Consider the following 26,729-nt stretch of genomic DNA (forward strand, 5'->3'; position numbering starts at 1 on the left):
AGTTGACGTGGGCCGCCGCATCGACAGGATATGAAGTGCATGCAAACAAATTGAGTGAATATTATTTATTATTATTTGCGGGTATTTTGATTGTCGTTTTAAATTTCTTTCGTTTTAGCATAGGAATTGAATGTAGTCTTCACACCGCCCAAGGCCATGGAAAGGATGAGCTTGGAATTAGATAAGTGGCTGTTATGTATCTAATTTGTTTGTTGACTGATTTGAGTTCTTTTTTCTAGTTTTTCAGTCATTATCCTGTGGCAGGGAACTCGACCTGGATGAGTCCCTTGCAGCATGCTGTCGCCAGGATGCCGCGATCTAATCGAGCAGGGCCCGGCGAGCAGAGTCGTGCAGTGGAAGCTCAGATTCCTGTGTGAGTAGAAAAAATTTCTGCAGTTGCGTGGCTGTAGTTCATGTTGTTTGCCGCTGGCAAGACACAGCTGCAGGGTTGGTTTAGGGCCCTTCAGAGTGTCTTGCGGCAAGTTTTTATTTAGATTTTAATTTTATGTTTTCTTTTCTTTTCAGGTCCACAGTAAAGAAAGATAAATATACTGTTTTAGCCTTGATGGTTGGAAGTGCATGCAAACAAATTGGGTGAGTATTATTTACAATTATTTGCGGGTGTCTTGATTATCGTTTTAAGTTCCTTTCTTTTTAGCAAGTTATTTAATATATGATTTAATTGTGCCATGTTTGTTTTGTTGCTTGATGTATTAATTTTTATTTTTCAGGCTTCATCGTATGTTATGGAATTGGTCCTGGAATCCCATTCAGTCCGCTGTCGTCAGGGAGCCGCGATCTTAGCATGCAGAAACGGACGAGGATAGTCTTGCCGGAAAGATGCAGGAAAGTGCAATTTGGGTGGCTGATATATATGGTGAGTATTTCGGTCAACTTTACAGGTCACAGAGCTCATTTTATTTTTGCAGGACAAAAGTTAAAGTTAAAAGTTAAAAAGTTAAAAGTTAAAAGTTGTTTAATGCAGGCGGGAATGTGGCATTTAGAAGGATATGGTCGGAGCATCTTTCAGCAGCCGCGATCGTCTGGATAGTTTACTTTATTTACTGTATTCCCCTACTTTGTATTATAGATTTAAATTGTTTGAGAATTTTTTATTAAATAATTGTTAATTTCCAATGCATTTGTTGGCTTATTTAGGATGAGTTAGTAGAGAATTGTATTCATTGTGTCTTAGGAGATATCTTTCTGCTGCCGCATGGCAAACAACCACGGGCAGGGGTGTAAGTTTGTGTCCAGAGATGTTATGCATTTTGGGCGTTTTTTTTTGGCGTTCCGTAGACATGTGTAGGTGGTCCACGGGAGCCAGAATGAGGAGGTCGCCGCTTTCGAGCAAAATGTGTTAGTTTTCGGGTTCGAAGTCGAGGTAGGCTGGCCGAGCATTAATTCGAGGACTCTCTCTCTTGTGACTCTTCCCTCTCTATATGTTTATTAGGCCATCGCCCCATCTATCTGGCGGTCCTTTTTCCAGCGCTGTTCTTCTTTCAATTTTTTTCTCTCCTTATCGCGTCGGCTATGTTTTCCTTTGATTCCGTTTCCTCATCTTCGATGCGGAATAAAGTGGGGAGAGTTTTTCTGTACTCAAGTCTCATTTTTGAGACTATTTCCTGTTCCTCCTTTACAGTGTAGCTGTGGATCGATTTGTAGATAGGTTCGTTAGGGGGTCAGGCCGGTTTCGTAGGCGGGGCTGAAGATGGGTATTATATTGGTTTACATATCTAGATCTGCTTGCTGCTGTCCTTATGGGCTTGAAGGATTTTATCAGCAGGTCTTTTATTAATGGGTTTTTATGGGTGGAAATGGAATTGGCGTAGCGTTGACTGGCTTGGTGGAAGACTTCTTCAAGAGATTTGATGTTGTATTTTTCTCTTATTGTCGTTTGTCTAGTCTGTTTGCGTTAGGGACCCCCAGATTGCTATGGAATAGTGCCAAATCGGGGAGATGACCTGTTTCCATAACAGTGTTTTAGTGGCTTTGGGTAGGTGGCTGTTGCTCCCTATTAGCCATTCCAGTTATTTGTACGCAGGTATTATTTTCCCTTATAGCATAGAACATGGCCTGTTTTTTTGCCATTTATTGCGATGTCCCATTTCTTTGCCCATCTGCAGAATTTGTTTAAGTATGTTTGGTTGATGTTGATAGCGATCTTAGTGTAGTTTGAGCGGCTTAGTATAATGGTGTCGTCAGCGTAGGTTGCGAGGAGAATGTTCTTGGGGTGGAAGTCAGGAAAAGATATTTGGGGCATGTAGTCTTTGAGAATAGGATAAGGCAAGTTATTCGTCATTTTCCACAGCTTTTCCATTCTGTATCTATCCGATGTGTCAATTTCTTCTAACTTTTTATTAATATTTATTTCTCTTAGTTTTTTTATCTCCTTCGCCAGTTTGTTTCGGGCCCCCTTGAACCACCTTTTGGCTTCTTCGGTAGGTGCTGCTCTGAGGATCCTGTTCCTTTTTTTTTTTGAGAAGCGCAGAGGTAGCTGCGTCTAGTCTAATATTGTTAGTTCTCCTTTGGGTGTTGTTTTGAGAGCGATTGGTGGGAGTGGCTTCTTTGGCTGCGGACTTGATGTTGTTTAATATTAATGCAATCGTCGATGTCTTGGCCAGTGCGAATTTCCGAATTTAGCAGCAGCTTGTCCTCCAGGGCCCTCTTGAAAGTGGTCAGGTTTGTATTTTTTTGGAGAATGACACTGTTTGCTTTATTGCATTGCAAGTTTGTACCGTCAAGATTAAGGATGATTTGAATCGGGAGGTGGTCAGAAGGTCATCGGTGGAGAAGGTTCTTAAGATTTGTCTTTGTAAGCCCTTACAAATACAAAATCAAGCGCGGAGGGTTGCTTTCTTTTGTCGAAGGGGAAATGTGTGGCTCTAGGTTTTTCCTAGCTTGGATTGCTTGTGACAGGGCCCTACCCCTTGCGCAGGATGAATAGTTGCCCCAGTATCTATGTTTGCTGTTCTGGTCACCTCCGAGAATGAGTTTGGAGGTGCCTTCCAGTAGCGTCTCAAAATGGTAGAAGAGCTTCTGGAAATTTGTCAACGGACCACTTGTGGACTGGCGGGAAGTAGATTGTGGCAACAACAGTCATTTCTGCCCGAATGCGGGATAAGGGCAATGGGTGCGCTTTGGAGGAGCTCTGTTTCTATGGGGCTTAGGCATGTGTGGCGAAAATTTTGGTTGATTATGGTGGTCGTGCCGCCTTTCCTGGAGGAGGTGGGATTCTGGGCCAGGTAAGTGTGGAAGCCTTTGAAGTTTAGGGCGTTTGAGTTACGCTCTAACTTGGTTTCGACTACTAGCATAATATGTAACCTTTCCTAATAAATGCCTCAAGTTCATCCTTTTTGCTTGTGACTCCACATGCATTCCAGTACCCTATTTTTAGGGTATTGGAAGTTTGAACATTGTTTGTGCATATTAGTGTATTTTTCTTTTTTGCTTTTGGAGATTGTATACTAGTTTAAGTTTGGGGCAGTTGTTGGGAGTTCAGGAGGTATTGCGGGTAGGTGTGGTCGGTTATGGTTTGTTTATTTTTGACCTCGATGAATTTGGTTAAAAAGTTCATCAGTATGTCTATTTTCATTTCTATGCTTTTTATGCGATTTTTTAAGTTGGTGTTGGAGTCGTCGGCGGGGCTTGCTTGTGCAAATGATTGCGCGTCCATGGGGGTGGGGGTATCTTCTGCAATAACTCTGGGCTTCAGGTAAGCTCTGACAGCTAGGCTGGTTGTAGGTGAACTTTCTTGTTTGGGAAATGTCCGTTTGATCGGCAGGTCCTGGGCTTCTTGCGTTTTCCTTTCGTTCTGGAGACGCTCTTGGAATTTAGCCAAGTGTCTAGCGGCAGCGTTTTTCGCCTTGTTTAGCGGTTGTGGCTTTGAGTTGTCTTTTTTTCCTCCTTTGCCGATGTTTTTTCGCCTCCTCTTTAGACTTTTTTGGATGGCCGCGTCGTGTGTGGAGATCCTGGGCTGGTGGGTCATCGCGTCCTTGTTGTTAGCGCGGAATGGGTTGCGCCATTCTCGCCTTGAGGCATCCTGGCGAGTGTTTGCTGGGGATTGTCTAGTAAAGGGCAGGCGTGGGTAATTTTTTCGAGGTTGGGAGACGTGGCGTTCATTTGCGTTTGTTGCTGCGTCCTTGATTACCATTATTTTGTTAAAGTCAATGTTATTGACTGCCAGCTTTCTTTTTTCCGCCTTATAGGCGGGACAACCTTTGTAGGCGCTTATGTGTTCGCCGGAGCAGTTTGCACAGGATGCAGGGCTTGATCTGGGCTTGGCGCATTGGTTGGACAAATGGTGCCCAGCGCATTTCATGCACCTTGGCGGCTTCATACAGGTGTTTCTCGTGTGCCTGAAACCCTGGCAATTGAAGCACTGGACCGGCTCCTTTGTCCTATTTTTACGCTTCACCTCGATCTTCTGCACGAGTTGTCTCAGCGTGAGAATTTTTTTGCTAGCAGACATGGTAGTTGGAGGTCCACAGACCCTTTTGCTAGGCGTTTTAAAATTTGAGTAGTCAAGATCCCCATTTGTCCTTTTCCCGGTGTGTGGCATTTCACCGTGGTTGGTTCCAGCTACAACTTCGGAGAAACTCCTGGGCTGCTCATCAGTGCTCCTGGGGGATGATTTAAATAGGCCCCTCTTAGTCGCCGGTCGGTTGAGGGTGCGGGCTGTTGGCTGATTTCCAGCCGTAGACATGGAGTTGGCTTTGGGCTTTAAGTTTAGGTTTAAATTAAAATTAACCTGGGAAGAGTGGGTAGGGGAAAGCCTCTTTGGAGAGGGGAAACGCTTGTCTTCCCGGAAGTTTCGGCAGGCTGTGTGGGTTTCTTTTTTAGACTAAGTTTAGAAGTATCCGGTTTGGGATTTAAACTCAACAAATAAGCGTTGCGAGTTGTAATTTGTTGTTGAATTTCCCCTTGATTTTTGTCCCTGCTTTTGTCTAATTGCATTTGTGAGGAGGTTTTCTCCCCATGGTCAATAACATTTGCTTTCTTATTGCGTGCGTCTGTGTAGTTAAGAGCGGGATTATTAGAGCGGCTGTCTAGGTTTGAGTTGGTAGCCTTGTTTGTGTGTACTTGTGTGTGAGAATGAGCGGAAATATCGTGAGCGCCGATCTTGCTGGAAGTGCTGAGATTTATCTCCATGCTGTTGTCTCTGTGTGGCAGTGTGAGGAATATCCCCAAAGCGTTGTACATTAAGCCGCCTTTACCATCTGCATCCGTATTAGTTGCTGCGGCTGTATTAGTGAGTAAGGCGATTGCGGATAGGTTCTCTCTTCGGGCTACGTTCGTGACAGTGGGAACAGTAGCATTGGTATGGGTTACTGTGGTGAGTAAGTTCCCTAAGTTTGTGTGCGGAGGGGAAGGCAATTTCCCCATAGAGACGCCACCTTTGGCGCCAATGGTGTCCCCATTGGTGTTGGTGAGCGAGAGGGCGTTTGCTTGGGCATTTTGGGTGTTCTCACTCTCTTTCCCTTTGCGAAAGGGAATGGACAATTTTTATGGCGGTCTCGGGAGGGTTTTTTATGCTTTTAATTTCTGACCGCGAAAGCAATTTCTTCAGACTACTGACTGAAATACTGACGCTTATTTGGGAGCTATCTGAACCTTGTGACTTGGGCGAGATATCAAGATAGAATGGGGTCGTGCGCCGTTCTGGGCTTGATTGAATTGAGAGAATCTCGTCGTTGGACGAATCCTCAGAAAATAAGATGTCTGGCATGGTGTTTACTGATTTTTAATATTTAAAATCGCTACGTGTAGGTATAAATACCCTGGCTTTTAGTTTGTAGCGGATCCTCGAGTTTGTGTCGTCTCCGTTTTGAGTCGCCTCCTTGTCTCCTATAAAACTTCGCTGGTAGCGGTTTTCTTCTCTCTTTAGTTTTATAGCACTTCCTCTCCTCTTAGTTATGATGCAGCTTTCTTGGTTTGTGTAGATGTTGCCGAATTATCACGGTTTAATTCTTTTTGCTATTGAGTGTCTATTTTAGTTGTTTAATTGTTTTTAAACTTTGTATTTTAGTTAACTTTGTGATTTAACTTTGTCTGTTTTTCGCTTTTAAATTTTATTTATATTTAATTATTTATTTATATTTATTTATATTTAATTATTTATTTATATTTATTTATGTATTTAACTTTGCTATTTAACTTTTTTAATTTAACTTTGTTTTATTAACTTTGCATGTTAATTTTTAACTTTGTATGGTGGAGGTTATTTTTTTTTTTTTTAACTTTGCTTGGTGGAGGTACGGAGCAGAATGATTTCTGGACCGTATCCACAATTTGTTTGCCTCTGATTACAAGGGTATGTACATGTATAGGTACAAGAATTTACATATATGATATTAAAATTGTGGAGGTGAGTTTTGGAGTTGGACAATAATGTTAGTAAATAGGGGAGTATGCTAGGTCTTCTGTGTGTAAATTGGCATGAACTGGTAACATTATATTGCTTATTTGTTTACATTGCTAGAGTTACATAGAATTTACGTCTCCCCACAGTGAGTCCCTGAGCGCTGTCTGGGCCGCTGCATTATGTGGCCGCCGCGCCGGGAGCTTGGAGCCGCCAGACCAGGAATTAGTTGACGTGGGCCGCCGCATCGACAGGATATGAAGTGCATGCAAACAAATTGAGTGAATATTATTTATTATTATTTGCGGGTATTTTGATTGTCGTTTTAAATTTCTTTCGTTTTAGCATAGGAATTGAATGTAGTCGTCACACCGCCCAAGGCCATGGAAAGGATGAGCTTGGAATTAGATAAGTGGCTGTTATGTATCTAATTTGTTTGTTGACTGATTTGAGTTCTTTTTTCTAGTTTTTCAGTCATTATCCTGTGGCAGGGAACTCGACCTGGATGAGTCCCTTGCAGCATGCTGTCGCCAGGATGCCGCGATCTAATCGAGCAGGGCCCGGCGAGCAGAGTCGTGCAGTGGAAGCTCAGATTCCTGTGTGAGTAGAAAAAATTTCTGCAGTTGCGTGGCTGTAGTTCATGTTGTTTGCCGCTGGCAAGACACAGCTGCAGGGTTGGTTTAGGGCCCTTCAGAGTGTCTTGCGGCAAGTTTTTATTTAGATTTTAATTTTATGTTTTCTTTTCTTTTCAGGTCCACAGTAAAGAAAGATAAATATACTGTTTTAGCCTTGATGGTTGGAAGTGCATGCAAACAAATTGGGTGAGTATTATTTACAATTATTTGCGGGTGTCTTGATTATCGTTTTAAGTTCCTTTCTTTTTAGCAAGTTATTTAATATATGATTTAATTGTGCCATGTTTGTTTTGTTGCTTGATGTATTAATTTTTATTTTTCAGGCTTCATCGTATGTTATGGAATTGGTCCTGGAATCCCATTCAGTCCGCTGTCGTCAGGGAGCCGCGATCTTAGCATGCAGAAACGGACGAGGATAGTCTTGCCGGAAAGATGCAGGAAAGTGCAATTTGGGTGGCTGATATATATGGTGAGTATTTCGGTCAACTTTACAGGTCACAGAGCTCATTTTATTTTTGCAGGACAAAAGTTAAAGTTAAAAGTTAAAAAGTTAAAAGTTAAAAGTTGTTTAATGCAGGCGGGAATGTGGCATTTAGAAGGATATGGTCGGAGCATCTTTCAGCAGCCGCGATCGTCTGGATAGTTTACTTTATTTACTGTATTCCCCTACTTTGTATTATAGATTTAAATTGTTTGAGAATTTTTTATTAAATAATTGTTAATTTCCAATGCATTTGTTGGCTTATTTAGGATGAGTTAGTAGAGAATTGTATTCATTGTGTCTTAGGAGATATCTTTCTGCTGCCGCATGGCAAACAACCACGGGCAGGGGTGTAAGTTTGTGTCCAGAGATGTTATGCATTTTGGGCGTTTTTTTTGGCGTTCCGTAGACATGTGTAGGTGGTCCACGGGAGCCAGAATGAGGAGGTCGCCGCTTTCGAGCAAAATGTGTTAGTATTCGGGTTCGAAGTCGAGGTAGGCTGGCCGAGCATTAATTCGAGGACTCTCTCTCTTGTGACTCTTCCCTCTCTATATAGTTTGTTGAATTTGTTTATTAGGCCATCGCCCCATCTATCTGGCGGTCCTTTTTCCAGCGCTGTTCTTCTTTCAATTTTTTTCTCTCCTTATCGCGTCGGCTATGTTTTCCTTTGATTCCGTTTCCTCATCTTCGATGCGGAATAAAGTGGGGAGAGTTTTTCTGTACTCAAGTCTCATTTTTGAGACTATTTCCTGTTCCTCCTTTACAGTGTAGCTGTGGATCGATTTGTAGATAGGTTCGTTAGGGGGTCAGGCCGGTTTCGTAGGCGGGGCTGAAGATGGGTATTATATTGGTTTACATATCTAGATCTGCTTGCTGCTGTCCTTATGGGCTTGAAGGATTTTATCAGCAGGTCTTTTATTAATGGGTTTTTATGGGTGGAAATGGAATTGGCGTAGCGTTGACTGGCTTCTCTTATTGTCGTTTGTCTAGTCTGTTTGCGTTAGGGACCCCCAGATTGCTATGGAATAGTGCCAAATCGGGGAGATGACCTGTTTCCATAACAGTGTTTTAGTGGCTTTGGGTAGGTGGCTGTTGCTCCCTATTAGCCATTCCAGTTATTTGTACGCAGGTATTATTTTCCCTTATAGCATAGAACATGGCCTGTTTTTTTGCCATTTATAGCGATGTCCCATTTCTTTGCCCATCTGCAGAATTTGTTTAAGTATGTTTGGTTGATGTTGATAGCGATCTTAGTGTAGTTTGAGCGGCTTAGTATAATGGTGTCGTCAGCGTAGGTTGCGAGGAGAATGTTCTTGGGGTGGAAGTCAGGAAAAGATATTTGGGGCATGTAGTCTTTGAGAATAGGATAAGGCAAGTTATTCGTCATTTTCCACAGCTTTTCCATTCTGTATCTATCCGATCTGTCAATTTCTTCTAACTTTTTATTAATATTTATTTCTCTTAGTTTTTTTATCTCCTTCGCCAGTTTGTTTCGGGCCCCCTTGAACCACCTTTTGGCTTCTTCGGTAGGTGCTGCTCTGAGGATCCTGTTCCTTTTTTTTTTTGAGAAGCGCAGAGGTAGCTGCGTCTAGTCTAATATTGTTAGTTCTCCTTTGGGTGTTGTTTTGAGAGCGATTGGTGGGAGTGGCTTCTTTGGCTGCGGACTTGATGTTGTTTAATATTAATGCAATCGTCGATGTCTTGGCCAGTGCGAATTTCCGAATTTAGCAGCAGCTTGTCCTCCAGGGCCCTCTTGAAAGTGGTCAGGTTTGTATTTTTTTGGAGAATGACACTGTTTGCTTTATTGCATTGCAAGTTTGTACCGTCAAGATTAAGGATGATTTGAATCGGGAGGTGGTCAGAAGGTCATCGGTGGAGAAGGTTCTTAAGATTTGTCTTTGTAAGCCCTTACAAATACAAAATCAAGCGCGGAGGGTTGCTTTCTTTTGTCGAAGGGGAAATGTGTGGCTCTAGGTTTTTCCTAGCTTGGATTGCTTGTGACAGGGCCCTACCCCTTGCGCAGGATGAATAGTTGCCCCAGTATCTATGTTTGCTGTTCTGGTCACCTCCGAGAATGAGTTTGGAGGTGCCTTCCAGTAGCGTCTCAAAATGGTAGAAGAGCTTCTGGAAATTTGTCAACGGACCACTTGTGGACTGGCGGGAAGTAGATTGTGGCAACAACAGTCATTTCTGCCCGAATGCGGGATAAGGGCAATGGGTGCGCTTTGGAGGAGCTCTGTTTCTATGGGGCTTAGGCATGTGTGGCGAAAATTTTGGTTGATTATGGTGGTCGTGCCGCCTTTCCTGGAGGAGGTGGGATTCTGGGCCAGGTAAGTGTGGAAGCCTTTGAAGTTTAGGGCGTTTGAGTTACGCTCTAACTTGGTTTCGACTACTAGCATAATATGTTATTTTCATTTCTATGCTTTTTATGCGATTTTTTAAGTTTGTGTTGGAGTCGTCGGCGGGGCTTGCTTGTGCAAATGATTGCGCGTCCATGGGGGTGGGGGTATCTTCTGCAATAACTCTGGGCTTCAGGTAAGCTCTGAGAGCTAGGCTGGTTGTAGGTGAACTTTCTTGTTTGGGAAATGTCCGTTTGATCGGCAGGTCCTGGGCTTCTTGCGTTTTCCTTTCGTTCTGGAGACGCTCTTGGAATTTAGCCAAGTGTCTAGCGGCAGCGTTTTTCGCCTTGTTTAGCGGTTGTGGCTTTGAGTTGTTTTTTTTTCCTCCTTTGCCGATGTTTTTTCGCCTCCTCTTTAGACTTTTTTGGATGGCCGCGTCGTGTGTGGAGATCCTGGGCTGGTGGGTCATCGCGTCCTTGTTGTTAGCGCGGAATGGGTTGCGCCATTCTCGCCTTGAGGCATCCTGGCGAGTGTTTGCTGGGGATTGTCTAGTAAAGGGCAGGCGTGGGTAATTTTTTCGAGGTTGGGAGACGTGGCGTTCATTTGCGTTTGTTGCTGCGTCCTTGATTACCATTATTTTGTTAAAGTCAATGTTATTGACTGCCAGCTTTCTTTTTTCCGCCTTATAGGCGGGACAACCTTTGTAGGCGCTTATGTGTTCGCCGGAGCAGTTTGCACAGGATGCAGGGCTTGATCTGGGCTTGGCGCATTGGTTGGACAAATGGTGCCCAGCGCATTTCATGCACCTTGGCGGCTTCATACAGGTGTTTCTCGTGTGCCTGAAACCCTGGCAATTGAAGCACTGGACCGGCTCCTTTGTCCTATTTTTACGCTTCACCTCGATCTTCTGCACGAGTTGTCTCAGCGTGAGAATTTTTTTGCTAGCAGACATGGTAGTTGGAGGTCCACAGACCCTTTTGCTAGGCGTTTTAAAATTTGAGTAGTCAAGATCCCCATTTGTCCTTTTCCCGGGAGTTTTCATCAGTGGTGTTGAGCCGGTGTGTGGCATTTCACCGTGGTTGGTTCCAGCTACAACTTCGGAGAAACTCCTGGGCTGCTCATCAGTGCTCCTGGGGGATGATTTAAATAGGCCCCTCTTAGTCGCCGGTCGGTTGAGGGTGCGGGCTGTTGGCTGATTTCCAGCCGTAGACATGGAGTTGGCTTTGGGCTTTAAGTTTAGGTTTAAATTAAAATTAACCTGGGAAGAGTGGGTAGGGGAAAGCCTCTTTGGAGAGGGGAAACGCTTGTCTTCCCGGAAGTTTCGGCAGGCTGTGTGGGTTTCTTTTTTAGACTAAGTTTAGAAGTATCCGGTTTGGGATTTAAACTCAACAAATAAGCGTTGCGAGTTGTAATTTGTTGTTGAATTTCCCCTTGATTTTTGTCCCTGCTTTTGTCTAATTGCATTTGTGAGGAGGTTTTCTCCCCATGGTCAATAACATTTGCTTTCTTATTGCGTGCGTCTGTGTAGTTAAGAGCGGGATTATTAGAGCGGCTGTCTAGGTTTGAGTTGGTAGCCTTGTTTGTGTGTACTTGTGTGTGAGAATGAGCGGAAATATCGTGAGCGCCGATCTTGCTGGAAGTGCTGAGATTTATCTCCATGCTGTTGTCTCTGTGTGGCAGTGTGAGGAATATCCCCAAAGCGTTGTACCTTAAGCCGCCTTTACCATCTGCATCCGTATTAGTTGCTGCGGCTGTATTAGTGAGTAAGGCGATTGCGGATAGGTTCTCTCTTCGGGCTACGTTCGTGACAGTGGGAACAGTAGCATTGGTATGGGTTACTGTGGTGAGTAAGTTCCCTAAGTTTGTGTGCGGAGGGGAAGGCAATTTCCCCATAGAGACGCCACCTTTGGCGCCAATGGTGTCCCCATTGGTGTTGGTGAGCGAGAGGGCGTTTGCTTGGGCATTTTGGGTGTTCTCACTCTCTTTCCCTTTGCGAAAGGGAATGGACAATTTTTATGGCGGTCTCGGGAGGGTTTTTTATGCTTTTAATTTCTGACCGCGAAAGCAATTTCTTCAGACTACTGACTGAAATACTGACGCTTATTTGGGAGCTATCTGAACCTTGTGACTTGGGCGAGATATCAAGATAGAATGGGGTCGTGCGCCGTTCTGGGCTTGATTGAATTGAGAGAATCTCGTCGTTGGACGAATCATCAGAAAATAAGATGTCTGGCATGGTGTTTACTGATTTTTAATATTTAAAATCGATACGTGTAGGTATAAATACCCTGGCTTTTAGTTTGTAGCGGATCCTCGAGTTTGTGTCGTCTCCGTTGTGAGTCGCCTCCTTGTCTCCTACAAAACTTCGCTGGTAGCGGTTTTCTTCTCTCTTTAGTTTTATAGCACTTCTTCTCATTTTAGTTATGCTGCAGCTTTCTTGGTTTGTGTAGATGTTGCTTAATTATCACGGTAATTCTTTTTGCTATTGAGTGTCTATTTTAGTTGTTTAATTGTTTTTAAACTTTGTATTTTAGTTAACTTTGTGATTTAATATTGTCTGTTTTTCACTTTTAAATTTTGTTTATTTATTTTATTTATATTTAAATATTTATTTATATATATTTTTTTCTTTTTTTATCTTTGCTATTTAACTTTGTTTAATTTAACTTTGTTTTATTAACTTTGCATGTTAATTTTTAACTTTGTATGGTGGAGGTTATTTTTTTTTTTTTAACTTTGCATGGTGGAGGTACGGAGCTGAATGATTTCTGGACCGTAACCACAATTTATTTGCCTCTGATTACAAGGGTATGTAATATATAGGTACAAGAATTTACATGTATGAAGTTAACATTGTGGAGGTGAGTATGCTAGGTTAGTATTTGTCTTCTGTGTGTACATTGGCATGAACTGGTAACATTATATTGCTTGTTTGTTTACATTGCTGGAGTTACATAGAATTTACAAAGAATTAAAAATTGTGTTTTTTGTTCATTGTTTCAGACACCCCCGCCTGAAGGACGGAAGCGCCGAGTTGCTGGTGGCTTCGTGGGTCATCGCCGGGAGAAATAATTGCTTCCCTCGCCTCCGTCAATCCCTGGGTGCTGTTTGAAGCTCCGCGTCTTGTGGCCATTTCGCCTGGAGTGGCTTCTTGGAGCCGTCGGCCCAGGCTCCGATGTCGTGGGCCGCCGCAGCAGTAAATGGGAGCCCGTGCTACAGGAGAACCCGATTTCCTGCTGCCACGAATTGCCTGTGGATCGTGTCCCCACAGTGGGACCCTGAGCGCTGTCTGGGCCGCTGCATTACGTGGCCGCCGCGCCGGGAGCGGTAGCTTGGAGCCGACAGACCTGGAATTACTTGACGTGGGCCGCGGCATCGACAGGATATGAAGTGCATGCAAACAAATTGAGTGAGTATTATTTATAATTATTTGATTGTCGTTTTAAATTTCTTTCTTTTTAGCAAGTGGTGGCTGTGCATAGGAATTGAATGTAGTCGTCACACCGCCCAAGGCCATGGAAAGGATGAGCTTGGAATTAGATAAGTGGCTGTTATGTATCTAATTTGTTTGTTGACTGATTTGAGTTCTTATTTAATATATGATTTAATTGTGCCAAGTTTGTTTTGTTGCTTGATGTATAAGTTTTTATTTTTCAGGCTTCATCGTATGTTACGGAATTGGTCCTGGAATCCCATTCAGTCCGCTGTCGTCAGGGAGCCGCGATCTTAGCATGCAGAAACGGACGAGGAGAGTCTTGTCGGAAAGATGCAGGAAAGTGCAATTTGGGTGGCTGATATAAGTTAACAACTGTTAATGTATTTCTTGCAACTAAGTAGCTTCGCGTAAACAATGCTGACACGCCAGAATTGGGTTCAGCGCTCCGCGCAAGAACGTCAGGCAGCGGAAAGCTGACACTTCTGATTCGGAGTGTTGCTTCACGCTGCAAGGAATGCTGAGTCGGCTTGCCGACTTGTCGTGGTGGCGCGATGCATTGCTGTGAGGGTAAACTTAGTCTCGATAATTGTCAACTCTTCAGTCTTAGTTTTGAGTTATAATAAACCACTACTTGCTCCGGCATACAGCCGCAAACCCAATTGAAATTATTATCAATTACATTGCTACGCCACAAGGCTAGTAAATCTCACCAAGGGGGCGAAGTCAAGCCCTCCAACGTAATCTTCATAAGAAGACCCAAACAGACGTGATCGTCTAATCACCGCCGTCCGAGGACAGAAGACTCTGGATCGTCGCGGGACAACATTCATTTCATAATTGGCGCCCAACTGCATCTTGAACTCAACAATCTGATTTAACAGGGTAGTTAAGTTAGAAATCATGTAAGTTTTGCAATTGACTTCTTCGACACGACTCAAGAAATCTTATTAAAGAAAGAATTTGTGTATCGGCAGAATAAAATTTTCGTTGCATACCCCTTTTAATAAAATCTGTTGCATACCTAATATTAAAATATTATTGCATACTTTTAACAAGACAAATATTTTTTGCATACTTTTTCTTCCCATTTTATTTAGCTCGGGTACAGAGTTTGCAGGTGGAAGCACCGCAAATCATAACGTATGAAAAGGTTTCTGTTAATCCCGATGTTAGGTGCGACATACCTTTAGACATAATAAAGTCCGTACCAGAGTTCTCCGGCACTCAAGACGAGTATGTGGCCTGGAGACAATCGGCCATATACGCCTACGACCTTTTCAAGCCCTACAATGGCAGCAGTGCCCATTACCAAGCTGTTGCCATATTAAGGAACAAAATCCGTGGCTCAGCTGGAGCCTTACTCGTATCCCACAATACGGTGCTAAATTTCGATGCCATTTTGGCCAGATTAGACTGCACGTACTCGGATAAGGCAGGGTTACCTACCTTTAATGCAATACTACGACGAAGTTGAGAAAAAGCTAACGCTTGTCACCAACAAGATCGTAATGACGCATGAACAAGAAGGTGCTGACCTGCTTAACGCTGAAGTCAGAGCCGACGCCCTACATGCTTTTATTTCAGGGCTCAAAAAGTCCCTTAGAGCGGTGGTCTTCCCGGCCCAACCAAAAGACTTGCCATCTGCACTGGCTTTGGCTAGAGAAGCAGAAGCAAGCATAGAGAAAAGCATGTTCGCAAACTCCTACGCCAAGGCCGTAGAGGAGCGAGCGCATACAGCGGTAAGCGGCAAGAGCCGTTTCCAGGGGAAACCCAATAAAGATAACAGGGAAAAGCAGGGACAGGACAGGAACCCGCATTTCTTCAAACGTCAAAAAAATAACGTTAACGGACAAACAAGTAGTGACAATCAGGGGCAAGCTCCTCAGCCAATGGAGGTCGACTCGTCCTCCAGGTTTAGACAGCGCACTGAGCATAACAAGAGCCACCCCAATGAATCGAATGCTTCCAAGAGAAGAAATTCCTCAGAACGCTTGACAGGTCCGAGACGACAACGTCTTAATAACGTTGTCCAAGAGGCTCCTAAACCAAAAGACCCCAAAGAGGATTATGAGAAGGCAGTAAAGGCTGCAGCCGAGGAGATCGACAGTGAGAATGAGTACGCTCCCAGTGACGACTCATTGAATTTTTTAGGGGACGCTCCCGGTTGCCGTTCATTGAACGACGGTTGGCTGGGAGAACCTTAAAGATGTTAATCGATACCGGCGCGGCAAAGAATTACATTAGGCCCGTAAAGGAGCTAAAAGATGTAATGCCGGTCGCCAGCCCTTTTTCGGTGAGCTCAATACACGGCTCCACTGAAATCAAACACAAGTGCTTAATGAAAGTCTTCAAGCACACCTCCCCATTTTTCCTTCTGGATTCTCTCAATGCGTTCGACGCTATTATAGGCCTGGACCTGTTAACACGGGCCGGGGTAAAGTTGAACCTAGCAGAGGACACCCTAGAATACCAGGGCATCCCTGAAAAGCTTCACTATGTCAGCTGCCACAATGTAAACTTCACTGATGTCAACGATATTGTTGCACCTGCCTCCGTTAAAAAGGAGTTCAAGGACACAATAATAAGGAGGAAGAAAGCGTTCTCCACGTCAAATGAAGCTCTTCCATTTAACACCGCTGTCACTGCCACTATTCGGACAGTGGACAATGAACCGGTGTACTCAAGATCCTACCCAAATTTTATATTCGTAAACAACGAGGTCAAGCAATTGCTGAAAGACGGCATTATCAGGCCATCAAGGTCACCCTATAACAGCCCGACCTGGGTTGTGGACAAAAAGGGGACTGACGCCTTCGGGAACCCGAACAAGAGGTTGGTCATAGATTTTAGGAAGCTTAACGAGCGAACCATTCTTGACCGTTACCCGATGCCTAGTATTCCCATGATTCTAGCGAATCTTGGCAAGGCAAAATTCTTCACTACCCTTGACCTATCACCAGATTTACCTTGCGGAACATGACCGTGAGAAGACGTCCTTCTCGGTAAGTGGCGGCAAATACGAATTTTGCCGTCTGCCGTTCGGCTTGAAAAATGCAAGCAGCATCTTTCAAAGAGCCCTAGACGATGTGCTGAGAGAGCAAATCGGGAAAATATGTTACGTCTATGTAGATGACGTCATAATTTTCTCAGAGAACGAGTCCGACCACGTCCGCCACATCGATACTGTGCTGAAATGTCTAATCGAGGCGAATATGAGGGTGAGCAAGGAAAAGACTAGATTCTTCAAAGAAAGTGTCGAGTACCTCGGCTTCATAGTCAGCAAGGATGGAACTAAGTCCGATCCAGAGAAGGTAAAGGCCATTCAGGAATACCCCGAACCCAAAAGCGTCTACAGTGTTAGATCTTTCCTTGGTCTAGCCAGCTACTACAGAGTCTTCATCAAAGACTTTGCAGCCATAGCTCGTCCGATAACGGACATCCTGAAAGGGGAAAACGGTTCTGTGAGTAGGCATATGTCTAAGAAGATTGGTGTTGAGTTTAATGAAACTCAACGCAGCGCATTTCAAAGACTTCGTAACATTCTGGCATCAGAGGATGTCATACTCAAGTACCCCGACTTCCAAAAGCCCTTTGACCTCACCACAGATGCGTCAGCAAATGGCATTGGTGCAGTCCTATCACAATAGGGTAGGCCAATCACCATGATTTCCCGTACCCTGAAACGGGCTGAGCAAAATTATGCCACAAATGAGAGGGAATTGCTAGCCATTGTATGGGCCCTAGGTAAACTACAGAATTTTCTGTACGGCTCCAGGGAAATCAATATTTTCACCGACCACCAGCCTCTCACGTTCGCTGTTACCGACAGGAACACGAACGCTAAGATTAAGAGGTGGAAATCCTATATAGACCAACACAACGCCAAGGTTTTCTATAAGCCTGGCAAGGAAAATTTTGTGGCAGATGCCCTTTCCAGGCAAAATCTTAATGCCTTACAAAATGAGCCCCAGTCAGACGCTGCAACTATACACAGCGAGCTCTCCCTGACCTACATCGACCACAGACAAACCTTTAAATTGCTTCAGAAACCAGATCATTCTGGAGGTAGCACGTTTCCCGCTCAAGCGGAACCTAGTGCTGTTCCGAAGCAAATCTCGCCACTTGATCAGTTTTACTGACAAGAGTTGCCTGCTAAATACCCTCAAAGAAGTTGTTAATCCTGACGTCGTGAACGCTATTCATTGCGACTTGCCTACACTAGCAAGCTTCCAACACGACCTCATTACGCACTTTCCAGCCACTCAATTCCGTCACTGCAAGAATGTCGTGTTAGATATAACCGACAAAAACGAACAACTTGAAATCGTCACTGCTGAGCACAACCGTGCGCACAGAGCCGCGAAGGAAAATATTAAACAAGTCCTTCGAGACTACTATTTTCCAAAAATGGGCAGCCTGACGAAGGAAGTGGTAGCTAATTGCAGGGTATGCACCCAAGCAAAGTACGACAGACACCCGAAGAAGCAAGAGCTCGGGGAAACGCCCATACCCAGTTATACTGGCGAAATGGTGCACATCGACATATTTTCAACCGACAACTGAACCTGACGTGCGTCGACAAATTCTCTAAGTTTGCAATAGTGCAACCTGTTACATCAAGAACAATAGTGGACATCACAGGCCCCCTATTGCAGATCATTAACCTTTTCCCAAACATCAAAACGATCTATTGCGACAACGAACCCGCATTCAGCTCAGAGACAATCACATCTTTGCTCAAGAACAACTACGGCATCGACATCGTGAATGCGCCTCCGCTTCACAGCGTGTCTAATGGCCAAGTTGAACGGTTCCATAGCACCTTGGCAGAAATAGCCAGATGCCTGAAGTTAGACAAAAAAACTAACGACACAGTAGAGCTAATCTTGAGGGCCACCGTGCAAAACCGTGCACTCAGTTACTCGTGAGAGACCAATTGAGGTTGTTCACTCAGGGGCCCACGAGCGCTGCCTAGAAATCAAGGCAAGATTAGTAAAGGCACAACAAGTCAGCATCGGAAGATGCAATCCATCCCGACAAAACCGTGTGTTTGAGGTAGGAGAACGCGTGTTTGTAAAGAACAACAAGAGGTTAGGAAATAAACTGACCCCACTATGCACGGAACAAAAAGTGCAAGCAGACCTGGGGACGTCTGTTCTTATTAAGGGGAGGGTGGTCCACAAGGACAACAAAGGAATGACTTGGTTGACACTCCACACTTATACGAAGCTCTACTGGCAAGAAATAGGATGCTATTTACAGAAATTCAAAATGTAATTCTCACTATCACTTTGGCCAAATCAAACATCGTAAATCCCACAATTCTTGACCATGCCGACTTGAAGTCTCTTGTAGAACAGGACACCCCAATTGTCAGCTTAATAGAAGCATCCAAGATCAGGGTCCTCCAGTCCGAAAATAGCATTCACATTTTAATTGCCTATCCCAGAGTCAAGTTCAATTGCAAGAAGGTCGCCGTCTACCCTGTATCTCACCAACACATCATCTTACGCCTCGACGAGGACACGCTGGCCGAATGCGAGCATGACACCTTTGCGGTCACCGGATGCACAGATACCACGCACTACACGTTCTGCGAGCGGTCTCGACGCGAAACTTGTGCGCGCTCGCTCCACGCAGGAAGCGCTGCTCAATGCCACACTCAACCCAGCCACTTGCAAGAAGGAACTCCCGTAGATGACGGCGTTGTGATTATCAACGAAGCATCAGCTCGCGTTAGCACCGATGGAAGCCCAGAAATACTGATAGAGGGAACCCACCTGGTGACCTTTGAGCGAACGGCAACCATCAACGGCTCCGAGCTCGTCAACCTACGGAAGGCCTTAAGCAAGCAGCCAGGCATTGTGCGCTCACCTTTACTTAACATCATCGGCCACGACCCTGTGCTCAGCATCCCTCTGCTACACCGGATGAGTAACGAGAACCTACGCTCCATCCAAGACTTTAAAGATGACATGGAATCTGAAGGTTCACCAAGACTCTGGTTCGTAGCTGGTGTGGCCCTAAACGTTTGCTTAATTGGCTCTTTCGCCCTTTATCTGGTACTAAGGAGAAGACGAGCTTCCAGGGAGATACAGCGAACCATCGACACATTCAACATGACCGAGGACGGTCATACACTTGAGGGGGGAGTAGTTAACAACTGTTAATGTATTTCTTGCAACTAAGTAGCTTCGCGTAAACAATGCTGACACGCCAGAATTGGGTTCAGCGCTCCGCGCAAGAACGTCAGGCAGCGGAAAGCTGACACTTCTTATTCGGAGTGTTGCTTCACGCTGCAAGGAATGCTGAGTCGGCTTGCCGACTTGTCGTGGTGGCGCGATGCATTGCTGTGAGGGTAAACTTAGTCTCGATAATTGTCAACTCTTCAGTCTTAGTTTTGAGTTATAATAAACCACTACTTGTTCCGGCATACAGCCGCAAACCCAATTGAAATTATTATCAATTACATTGCTACGCCACAAGGCTAGTAAATCTCCCCAAGGGGGCGAAGTCAAGCCCTCCAACGTAATCTTCATAAGAAGACCCAAACAGACGTGATCGTCTAATCACCGCCGTCCGAGGACAGAAGACTCTGGATCGTCGCGGGACAACATTCATTTCATAATTTATATTTGGTGAGTATTTCGCTCAACTTTACAGGTCACAGAGCTCATTTTATTTTTGCAGGACAAAAGTTAAACAGGCCAATGGTGCGCTGGGCAGGTAGAGGATTTTGAGTTTGCGGGTGTTTTGCATTTTATTTTAATTTTTATTTTCTTTACTTTTCAGGTCTACTGGAAAGGGAATGACTGCAATGTTGGAGATTGGCTGTTGACTCCATAGTCTCATAGGCAGCGGAGAGGGAAAAGATAAGTGTATAATATTGTGTGACAATTATATTCTTTACTGTTACTTTTTTTGTTTTGGTTTTCAGGGTCAATTCTATGGCAAGGAAATCTACCTGAGGAGATGAATTCCAGCCTGCTGCAGCTGAGATGGCCAATCTTGGAAAAACAGGGCCGGACTGGGGAGCCTTGTCGTTGTGGTGCCGTATGAGGTTTCTGGATTGTTTTTAAGGGAAAATAGAACATGTCCTGTTTTTTTGCCATTTATTGCGATGGGACATCTGCCCATCTGTAGAATTTGTTTAAGTATGTTTGGTTGATGTTGATAGCGATCTTAGTGTTGTTTGAGCGGCTTAGTATAATGGTGTCGTCAGCGTAGGTTGCGAGGAGAATGTTCTTGGGGTGGAAGTCAGGAAAAGATATTTGGGCATGTAGTCTTTTCCACAGCTTTTCTATTCATCAAGTCCGCAGCCAAAGAAGCCACTCTCACCAATCGCTCTCAAAACAACACCCAAAGGAGAACTAACAATATTATACTAGACGCAGCTACCTCTGCGCTTCTCGGAGAAAAAAAGGAACAGGATCCTCAGAGCAGCAGGTACCGAAGAAGCCAAAAGGTGGTTCAAGGCGGCCCAAAACAAACTGGAGAAGGAGATAAAAAAAACTAAGAGAAATAAATGTTAATAAAAAGTTAGAAGAAATTGACACATCGGATAGATACAGAATGGAAAAGCTGCGGAAAATGACGAACAACTTAATAAAGCAACCCCAACCCTTCTGGCCAATCAAAAAGGTCGACGACGGCAACACACTGAGGACAACTAGCCCCTGGACAAGGACACTTGACGAAAGAGCAGAAGCCTTTGTGTCCCACCTCGAGTCGCCTTTCAATCCTAACCAGAAAAATAGTACTCCGTCAAAAAAGAGCTAGAAAAATACAAATCCCTGAACGCGCGGGAAAAATGGACTCAAGCCAGTCACTGTGGCTGAACTAGACGCCCTGATAAACTCACTGGAAGAAAAAAAGCCCCAGGCAACGACAATCTAAACGACAAACTTATAATCAACCTGCCGAATAAGGCCAGAATTTACCTCATTCTCCTATACATCAATATTCTCTACACCGGCCACAATGATTTTAAAGCCTGGGAAATCACCATTTCTGCTAAACTCCTACCGCCCAATCAGCCTAATCTCTTGCCTCTCAAAAATCTTTGAAAGAATCCTATTAAACCGTCTATACAACATAGAATCCTTTGCCAAGGCACTACCTAACCATCAATTCGGATTCAGAAAGGACCATGGAGCTGAACACCAGCTAGCCAGGGTAACCCAATTCATTCTACAAGCCTACGAAGAAAAGGAAGTCTGCTCAGCGAACTTTCTGGACATTACTGAAGCACTTGACAAAGTATGGCACCAAGGCTTACTATACAAACTGACAAAATTAAACCCAAGACAACTCTTTAATGTTCTCAAATCTTACCTTACTGACAGAGAACCTTCTGCGTTAGAATAAACCAGGAAACCTTCTCCAGAACTGGAAACATTGGAGCGGGGGTACGCTATCTCGGCTTAATGCTCGACCGAAAATTGACACTTGGGGCGCATTTCACCTTGCTCCAAGGGAAAATAATATCTGCATACAAAAAACTTACAAAAAAACCCAAGGCCACTAAAACACTGTTATGGAAACAGATCATCTCCCCGATTTGGCATTATTCCATAGCAATCTGGGGGTTCCTAGTCCCAGCCACCCAAGCTAAAAAGATACAAACCCTTGAAAACAAGTTCTTGAGAAGAATCACTAACGCAAACAGATACACAAGACAAACGACAATAAGCGAAAAATACAACATCAAATCTCTTGAAGAAGTCTTCCACCAAGCCAGTCAACGCTACGCCAATTCCATTTCCACCCATAAAAACCCATTAATAAAAGATCTGCTGATAAAATCCTTCAAGCCCATAAGGACAGCAGCAAGCAGATCTAGATATGTAAACCAATATAATACCTATCTACAGCCCCTCCTACGAAACCGGCCTGACCCCCCTAAAGAACCTATCTACAAATCGAACTCTCCCCACTTTATTCCGCATCGAAGACGAGGAAACGGAATCAAAGGAAACATAGCCGACGCGATAAGGAGAGGAAAAAATTGAAAGAAGAAAAGCGCAAATTCAACACACTATATAGAGAGGGAAGAGTCACAAGAGAGAGTCCTCGAATTAATGCTCGGCCAGCCTACCTCGATCATAAAAATCATAATTCCCGACTTCGAACCCGAAAACTAAGACATTTTGCTCGAAAGCGGCGACCTCCTCATTCTGGCTCCCGTGAACCACCTACAAGTTAACTAAGGTTAACCGGGCGACGGCTACGACCGATCGTCCGAAGACTCGCTCCGGCCAAACTGCTGACACAGCGTCTGGCCGGAAGCCCGTGCATAGCCGGCAAACACTACCCGTTGGAGTGGCCGCTATGAGTCCCATATTTTGTTAGCCTTAAGTTCAGTTTGATTTTATTCACAATAAAGAGCGCACGCTCAGAAGCATACTCCGGCCTTCGCCGTATTTCTTATATATTGGTTGTCTAGCCTTAAGGGCAGGCAATAACGGAGAAAGTTCTCCCATCATATATTTACCTTCCAGAACTGAGCTGCGCAGCGGATCGCCTGCGCACCTCTAGCAGAGAATATCTCCGCTCCTCTTCCCCGACCGAGAAGCCGGTCACAGCCGAGACAGAAGTCACCACCCCTCTCCCATTGGACTGCGGCGCGGGACAACTCTGGGTCGGACACTTATATTACTGGCGCCCAACTAGCGGGAAACACCCGCCCATACCACACATAACAAACATAACATGTAAGTGGGCCCGCTGGCCAAACCTCTTTTACGTCTTCGACAGTTCAGATCAGTAATACAAAAATTAAAACAAACCAGTCTATAGAGTGTTTCTAAAATCTCAATTTTGAACGCGACGACTAATAGGTGTTGGTGTTAATTCCAATTTTTAATTTTTTTAATTTTTAATTAAATTTTACACTGCAAATATTTTTGGTGAGACAATTTAATATACCAGATTTGAATTTTTATTTTACATTTAATTCGGTTTTGTGTATCACATTGCTCGAGTAGAAATTCTTGGTATTAGCTTCGCAGTCCACTTTGTATCTTTTATTGTCCCCACTCCACCGCTGTGAACCCAATACGGCCGCGCATGCATTTGTATTTCAATTATTTATTCTTCGCTTCTTCGCTACCTTGCCGCTGCTCCGCGAGGCGACGGCTTGGGTCGAACAGCTTTATACATCGTTGCAAAGGCGGCGGCTACAGTCCCCGCGCACCCCTCACCTTACCGGTGCTTCTTTGTTTATCGTGGCGGAGGCTCAGTCCCCGCGCACCCCTCTCCTTACCAGTGTTGGTACTTGGAAAGGCGGCAACTGAGCTCACATACATAATTGTTAAGGCGGCGGCCCCGTCCCCGCGTACTTCTTGCATTGCCAGCTGCCTTCATGGGCAAAATAGCTGAGCGGGCATTGCATACCAGTGCAGTTTAACTTAAACACATATGAGCTCCCCGTTTACACAATATAGGGAAAATAAACGGTACGCTAGCAGCTCAGATTCCGACAGTGAAGGGCCCCCGCGCACTTCCACCCCAATACGGGCACCCGCTGACCCCCCTTCAGTTAGAACCATGGACCCAGATCAGCTTAAGGCTGTGATTCAGGCCGCCGTTAATCATGCCTTGGCAGAAGCGGCCGGTGAAGCCATGCGCAGAGAAGAAGAAATGCGCCAAACTATACAACAGTTGGCTACCCAAATTGCAACGGTGCAAATCGCATCCACACAAGCGGCAGCCCCTATAATCAAGGTATACCAACCCATTGATATCACGGGCACCGTCGAGTGCAACGAGCCTCTGGATGCCGTAAAATGCTTGCCCGAATTTACGGGAGCACAAGAGACATATGTCTCTTGGCGACAGGCGGCGGTAGCCGCATATTACATATTTAGAAATTATGTAAATAGCTCACGCCACTACCAGGCGGTCGTTATAATCAGAAGTAAAATAAGAGGCCCTGCCGATGCGGTGCTATCTTCGTTCGGCACTGTATTGAATTTCGATGCGATCATAGATCGCCTCGATTTCACATATAGTGACAAACGCGCGATTCACGTCATCGAGCAGGACGACAGACAGGGGAGCCTGACTATACTACAATACTACGACGAGGTCGAGAAAAAGCTCACCTTGCTTACCAATAAAGCCACCATGTCGTATGAAACGGCGGCGGTAAAAATCTTATGCGACAACTTTCGGGATGATGCGCTCCGTATATTTATTTCGGGACTCAAGCGCAGTCTGTCCGATGTCCTCTTCTCGGCGAAGCCGAAGGACATGCCAACTGCGTTGGCATTAGCTCAGGAAGTGGAATAAAACCACGAAAGGTACACCTTCGCAACATCGTTTGCAAAAAGCCTGGAGGATAGGGATAGGAAACAATACCCAATGGCGCAAGAACGCCAACGAAAGCCCTACCAAGCGCACTCCCAAGTAAGCGGGGGAAAAAACCCACACTTTACTAAACAGGTTAAGGCTCAGGTACACTCGGCTCCGCATAACGACAGGCGTCGTGAAAACACACCAGAACCCATGGAGGTTGACCCGTCTATGTCCAGGTTGAGACAACCCACTCAGGCACAGGCCTACCAAAACGAGAAGCCCGCCCACTCCGGTCGTTCACGCGCTCACAAGAGACAGAGGGTTAATCACATCGCTCAGAGCGCAGATCAGGCCGAGGGCACGTACGCAACCACAGCCTCCAGCGCGGCGGACAAAGTCGACGACGACACCATTTCTGAATATGATTTAGAAGTGATTAATTTTTTAGGGGAAAATCCCTGCTGCCCGTCATCAGACGAAGAGTAGCAGGGAAAGAGATGAAGTTCCTCATCGACACGGGTGCGTCAAAAAATTTTATCCGGCCTCACAAAGGCTTAAAAGGCGTTCGCCCCGTCGATTCCCCATTCACCATTCATTCACTCCATGGCGTTACCACGATCACGAAAAAATGCTTCGTGTCGCTTTTTGATTTGAAGGCCACGTTCTTCATTTTACCTGATTTGTCTTCCTTCGACGCGATCGTTGGCCTCGACCTACTTAAACAGGCAGGGGCATCGCTTTGTCTGGCCTCCGGCCACCTCAGATGGGGCAATGGAGAAGAGAAAATTGAATTCCACCCATGCCCCGACGTCAATTTTACCGAAGTGGACTGCTCAGATGCGCCACCCTTAGTCAGAAACGCGTTCTTAGAAATGCTGAAGACTAGGAAGAAGGCTTTTGCAAACCCTAACGAGGCTTTGCCCTATAACACATCGGTGGTAGCTACCATCCGAACAGTTAGTGAGGAGCCCATATACGCAAAATTATACCCGTACCCAATGGGGGCGGCGGACTTCGTCAACAAAGAGATTGAAGATCTGCTTAAAAACGGGATAATTCAGAAGTCGGCATCCCCTTACAACAACCCGATATGGGTTGTGGATAAAAAAGGGACCGATGACCATGGCAACCGGAAAATGAGACTAGTTATCGACTTCCGCAAGCTAAACGAAAGAACAGTGCCCGATAAATACCCCATGCCAAATATTAACATGATATTGAGCAACCTAGGCAATGCGAAGTATTTCTCCACGCTGGACCTCAAGTCTGGCTATCACCAAATCATTCTTGCAGAACGCGACAGGGAAAAAACCTCTTTCTCTGTGAATGGGGGAAAATACGAATTTCGCAGACTACCGTTTGGCCTCAAAAATGCAGGCAGCATTTTTCAGAGGACAATCGACGACATCCTACGGGAGCAAATCGGCAAGTTCTGCTATGTTTACGTTGACGACGTAATTATCTACTCCGAAGACGAGAACTCTCACATCAAGCACGTAGATTGGGTTCTAAAGAGCCTGCACGATGCGAACATGAGGGTATCAGTAGAAAAGTCCAACTTTTTTAAGAAAAGTGTGAGCTTCCTTGGGTTTATAGTCACTTGTAACGGTGCTACAACAGACCCAGAAAAGGTTAGGGCTATAAAAGAATTTCCGGAACCCAAAAGTGTTTTTGAGGTACGGTCATTTCTAGGCCTAGCCAGCTACTACAGATGTTTTATTAAGGACTTCGCGGCAATAGCAAGGCCTGTATCAGACATCCTAAAAGGGGAAAACGGAACAGTTAGTAGACACAGGTCACGAAACATTCCGGTTCAGTTCTCGGAGACGCAGCAACAAGCGTTCCAGAAACTACGAAACATCATGGCATCCGACGACGTGATGCTAAGGTACCCCGACTACAAAAAGGCATTTGATCTAACGACAGATGCCTCGGCCCATGGCATTGGCGCAGTATTGTCCCAAGAGGGACGCCCAATAACAATGATCTCAAGGACATTGAAAGACAGGGTGGTTAACTACGCCACCAACGAGAGGGAACTCTTAGCCATAGTCTGGGCTTTAGCCAAGCTACGGCATTACCTGTATGCGGTTAAAGACATCAACATCTTTAGCGACCACCAGCCGTTAACTTTTGCAGTATCGGAATCCAATCCGAATGCAAAGATTAAAAGGTGGAA

The 26,729-nt window shown here is 44.9% G+C and overlaps 1 long non-coding RNA gene across 1 annotated transcript; it reads left to right on the forward strand.

The window, feature by feature from the left end:
* Positions 1–711: 711 nt before the first annotated feature.
* On the forward strand, positions 712–6,745 carry LOC113563916. The gene is made up of 3 exons (XR_003407692.1): positions 712–877; positions 6,511–6,642; positions 6,707–6,745. It is a non-coding gene; the product is annotated as an uncharacterized LOC113563916 (long non-coding RNA).
* Positions 6,746–26,729: the final 19,984 nt, after the last annotated feature.

Source organism: Drosophila erecta, unplaced genomic scaffold (genome assembly GCF_003286155.1).
Source record: "Drosophila erecta strain 14021-0224.00,06,07 unplaced genomic scaffold, DereRS2 tig00000021-arrow-pilon, whole genome shotgun sequence".
In the NCBI taxonomy this organism is placed as follows: domain Eukaryota; kingdom Metazoa; phylum Arthropoda; class Insecta; order Diptera; family Drosophilidae; genus Drosophila; species Drosophila erecta.